Below are 5,182 nucleotides of genomic sequence, written 5' to 3' on the forward strand. Positions count from 1 at the left end.
CAGCCCCAGTGGATCCAGGGAAATTCGAAGGAGAAACGGCTTCGGCGATCAGGATACGATAGCTTTAATTAAATATTAATTAGAGGTATAAAGAGTAATAGAATAAGGATAGCTCATCGAGAAAATTCAGTGGAGAAAAGAGGCTGAATAACTTGGTTTACGTGGAAAGCTAATAAAATTCCAAGGCAAGGAATTTGCATCACCTATGGAGGCCACAGGCGTCCTCCCGTTCTCCCAAAGGAGAGGAGACACTAAGGCCTCCCCAGTCAGATCTTAGAAGCCCAGGCATAATTAGTAGGCTTGACGAGCCTCCACGTTCCAGATGGGGATTCAGCCAGAAGGTGAGAGAAAGAACAACATGGGGAGACCAGTCTTTCGAGGAACTGATCCCATTTTTTATTTTTCCAGGGTCTGTTTTTATACACTGAGATGTTATACAAAAGTCACGCGGGGTCAGCAGTCCTGACTTTTATTAAAGTCAGGTGCTTCATACAAATGTATACAGAGGTCTTAGGGGTGTTACATCATCTTCTGGCCAGGGGGCATGCTGACAACTTATGACCCTCTCCTTGTGACAGCAGTCAGTCAACCAGAACACTTATTTCTCCAGGGGTGATTATTCTTAAAACAAATGCCACCTTCCGAAGGCACCAGATAAAGTTACATTCTTATAGGGTGAGGGTGTAGTGGGTTTTAATTAAGGAAAGAATTTGCTTAGCCTAAGGTCTAACGTGATTAATATCAAAGGTTAATACTTATTTCTTCTATATATTCATTAATGTGTATAAGGGCAGGGGATATGGAGACTTAGCAGTAAACATTGGCTCAACAAATGAAAAATCCTTCACCAATACAATTTCTAATCAGCCCACTATACTACACTAATAATTTTCTAACTTCTCAAAAGAATCTGTTTTTAGAAGGTTTAAAGCATCTCGTGCCTCTCACGGTTGGGAGGCTGTGAACAATCACATGTGGCCAGACAAGCCTGTCAGGCGAGCTAGAGAACCTTCAGAGGAGTTTGTAGATTGAAACACTCCTATCACACCCAGGAATTATTATTAACTGGAGCTCTAAGTTAACTCCTTCTCCGAAAGAGGTGGTGGGGGGCAGCCCCCCGTAAAGTCAGAGGTGTAGGTGAGAGCACAAAGTAGTAAAGTAGGCAGTCTCTGGTTTTGGGGGTAGATGCTCGAGAATTTCCAGGAGGACTCCTGAGGCTCAATCCCGCCTTTCCATATGTTGAACCTCCTTCCTCATGACCTTTGCCACAGGCGGAGGTCCTCATGCTGGCTCCTGGCAGGCATGGTCTTGATTCCTGTCTCCTGTACAATGTCATGAACCTCCATCCATAGTTCATCAGGGACTCTGTCTATCAGATCTAGTCCCTTAAATCTATTTCTCACTTCCACTGTATAGTCATAATGGATTTGATTTAGGTCATACTTGAATGGTCTAGTGGTTTTCCCTAGTTTCTTCAATTTCAGTCTGCATTTGGCAATAAGGAGTTCATGATCTGAGCCACAGTCAGCTCCCGGTCTTGTTTCTGCTGACTGTATAGAGCTTCTCCATCCTTGGCTGCAAAGAATATAATCAATCTGATTGTCTACCCTCCCTATTATGTGTAACAGTGTCTCTCTTTTCACAGTCAAGAGTCCATATTGCTATTTTATCAGCTTTAGCTCTAACATTAACAGCAGCACCACATATATTATCACTGTGAAAAGTGAAAGTGAAGTCGCTCAGTCGTGCCCGACTCTTTGTGACCCCATGGATAGTAGCCTGCACCAAGCTCCAACATTCATGGGATTTTCAAGGCAAGAGTACTGGAGTGGGTTGCCATTTCCTTCTCCAGGGAATCTTCCCAACCCAGGGATCGAACCCAGGTCTCTCACATTGTAGACAGATGCTTTACCGTCTGAGCCACCAGGGAAGTCAGTAATCATCAAAAGATTCTTCAATAAGGTACAGCAGCATCTGTAGCCAAAAGCGATTGAGATCACTTCACCTCTGCTGTTTGTTCAGTGTAATTAGCCATCATCCTCCTTGTTTGTTTTTCTCATCTTTCCACATAGGCTTAATTCCATCCTTAAAAAGTGAGTATTCACAGCTGGACATTAAATTACTAGGCAACTGGATATGGTTGTACAGAGCCCCAAAGCCTTCAAGAGTATCAAACTTAGAGATCAGCTGAAGGTTTGCTTTTGCCAAGTTTTGCTTTTATCATTTTTAAAAAGCCAGAGTGCCCATCTGTTCTGTAAGGGATGTTTCATATATTGTTCTGGATTAGCCACCTCCTGATAGATTTCTCTTTTCTCTGCAGGTAGGAATTAGGAGTAGAGGTGGTTTCTGGTTCCACAGTCACCATCTTAGATCCCTCTCCATAATAAGTTATTTTAAAAGTACTTCTAAGCATGGGTTATTTTATTTCTCCTTATAAAACTCTGTATTTCAAATGCTTTGGTTAAGAAAAACCAGTCTAAAACTTTGAAACTAAACACAGGCTTTTCAATCTTCTCCCCCATGCAACTATGCCCTTCACAGTATGGTGCTTTCTCTTCATAACATCCTGCTCGATGCAGTGATTTTCAGGAGGGTCATGGAGGAGAGGTGATGAGTCCTAGGGTGCAGGTGAGGAGTTTCCTGAACCTCTTGAAACACTAGTTTTAAGTCAGTCTTTAGTTACTGCTTTTGAATGTGGATAGCAGTGCTGGATAGTCATGATACTTAAATTTGTTGAAATTTCCTGGAAGCTTAGATCGCATACTATTTTGGTGATTTAAAAAAAAGACCACTTAGAATAAAAACATACACTTATTAGGCATGTGCCCAGACTAGCCCTAGGGATACAACATGAATTATTGTGAACCTTAACACTGAGAAATCTTAAGATCAGGAAGCCAAATGTGTCATAAAATAATTTCGATTTAGTGTGAGAGGTAATGCGTTGGAATTCCAGTAGAACTATTCAAAACCCAAAAGGAGGATGCCATCAAGGTGTTGCATTCAATATGTCAGCAAATCTGGAAGACCCAGCAGTGGCTACAGAACTGGAAAAGGTCAATCCTCGTCTCAATTCCCAAGGGTAGTATCAAAGAATGTGCTAACCATCGGACAATCGCACTCATCTCCCATGCTAGTAAGGTCATGCTTAAAATCTTGCATGCTAGGCTTCAGCATTATGCAAACCAAGAACTTCCAGATGTTCAAGCTGGGTTTAGAAAAGGAAGAGGAACCAGAGATCAAATTGCCAACATTTGCTGAATCATAGAGAAAGCTAGGGAATTCCAGAAAAACATCTACCTCTGTTTCATCAACTACACCATTTGACTACAGCATTTGACTGCGTGGATCATAATAAATTGTGGAAAGCTCTTATGGAGATAGGAATACCAGACCACCTTACCTGTCTCCTGAGAAAGCTGTATGCGGGTCAAGAAGCAACAGTTAGAACCCTATATGGAACAACTGATTTGTTCAAGGTTGAGAAAGGAGTATGACAGTACTGTCTGCTGTCACCCTGTTTGTTTAATCTATACGCTGAGCACATTATGAGAAATGCCAGGCTGGATGACTTAAAAGCTGGAATCAAGATAGGTGGGAGAAACATCAACAACCTCAGATATGCAGACGATACCACTCTAATGGCAGAAAGTGAAGAGGAACTAAAGAGCCTCTTGATGAGGGTGAGGGAAGAGTGTGAAAGACCAAGCTTACAACTAAATATTAAAAAAAAGTAAGTTCGTGGCATCCGGCCCCATTACTTCATGGCAGATAGAGGGGGGAAAGGTGGAAGTAGTGACAGATTTCCTCTTCTTGGGCTCTAAAATCACTGTGGATGGTGACTATGGCCATGAAATCAGAAGATGTTTTCTTTTTGGCAGGAAAGTTATAACAAACCTAGACTGTGTATTGAAATGCAAAGACATTACTCTGCTGACAAAGGTCCATATAGTCAAGGCTATGGTCTTCCCAGTGGTCACATACAGTTGTGAGACCTGGACCATAAAGAAGGCAGAATGCTGAAGAATTGATGTCTTTGAACTGTGGTGCTGGAGAAGACCCCTGAGAGTCCCTTGGACAGCAAGGAGATCAAACCAGTCAATCCTAAAGGAAATCAACCCTGAATATTCATTGGAGAACTGATGCTGAAGCTGAAACTCCAGTGTTTTGGTCATCTGTTGTGAATAGCTGACTCACTGGAAAAGTCCCTGATGCTGGGAAAGATTGAGGACAGAAGAGGGCGTCAGAGGATGAGATGGCTGGATGGCATCACTGATGCAATGTACATGAACTTGGGCAAACTCTGGGAGATGGTAAGGGACAGGGAGGCCTGGGGTGCTCCAGTCCATGAGGTTGCAAAGAGTCAGACATGACAGGATGACTGAACAAAACAGCAAATGAAAGGTAAAACTTTTGACTGTGCAAAGCACAAGGAGAAAATTATCTGAGATGGAAAATCTTTACAAAGAAGTGATCTATAAGCCAGGTTTTGAAAATTATTTATGAATTACCTAGGTGACAAAACAGGCATTCCAGACAGGCCATTAGCCATTCAATAAATATTTATTGAGTGTCTACCATGTAGTAGGTGCCTCATGGGGTATAACATGCAAAGGCTGGAGATATAAGTGATATTTTAGAATATGTTATTGCCAAAGCAAAAATATAATAAATAGATGGAGCAGTAGGAAATGAAGGTGTGAACTGAGGAAAGATATATCCAAATTCATATCCCATATCCACCACACTTACTTGGTCTATGCTGCTGCTGCCGCCAAGTTGCTTCAGTCGTGTCCGACTCTGTGTGATCCCATAGATGGCAGCCCACCAGGCTCCCCTGTCCCTGGGATTCTCCAGGCAAGAACACTGGAGTGGGTTGCCACTTCCTTCTCCAATGCATGAAAGTGAAAAGTGAAAGTGAAGTCGCTCAGTCATGCCCGACTCTTAGCAACCCCATGAACTGCAGCCTACCAGGCTCCTCCATCCATGGGATTTTCCAGGCAAGAGTACTGGAGTGGGTTGCCATTGCCTTCTCCGTACCTGGTCTATAGACGTCAGCAAATAACATAAGCTCATTAAATATCAGCTCTCCCATCCTAACAATATAAGAAAGACTTTATTAGGTTATTAGGAAAGTTAAATGAGCTTATAGTTGTAATAGTTCATGGCATCAAATAAGGAC

The 5,182-nt window shown here is 42.4% G+C and overlaps 1 pseudogene; it reads right to left on the reverse strand.

Moving 5' to 3' along the window:
• The window catches only part of LOC105000695, a 5,214-nt pseudogene extending 2,849 nt beyond the window's left edge, over positions 1–2,365 (reverse strand).
• Positions 2,366–5,182: the final 2,817 nt, after the last annotated feature.

This window comes from Bison bison, unplaced genomic scaffold (assembly GCF_000754665.1).
Source record: "Bison bison bison isolate TAMUID 2011002044 unplaced genomic scaffold, Bison_UMD1.0 scf7180017864373, whole genome shotgun sequence".
In the NCBI taxonomy this organism is placed as follows: domain Eukaryota; kingdom Metazoa; phylum Chordata; class Mammalia; order Artiodactyla; family Bovidae; genus Bison; species Bison bison.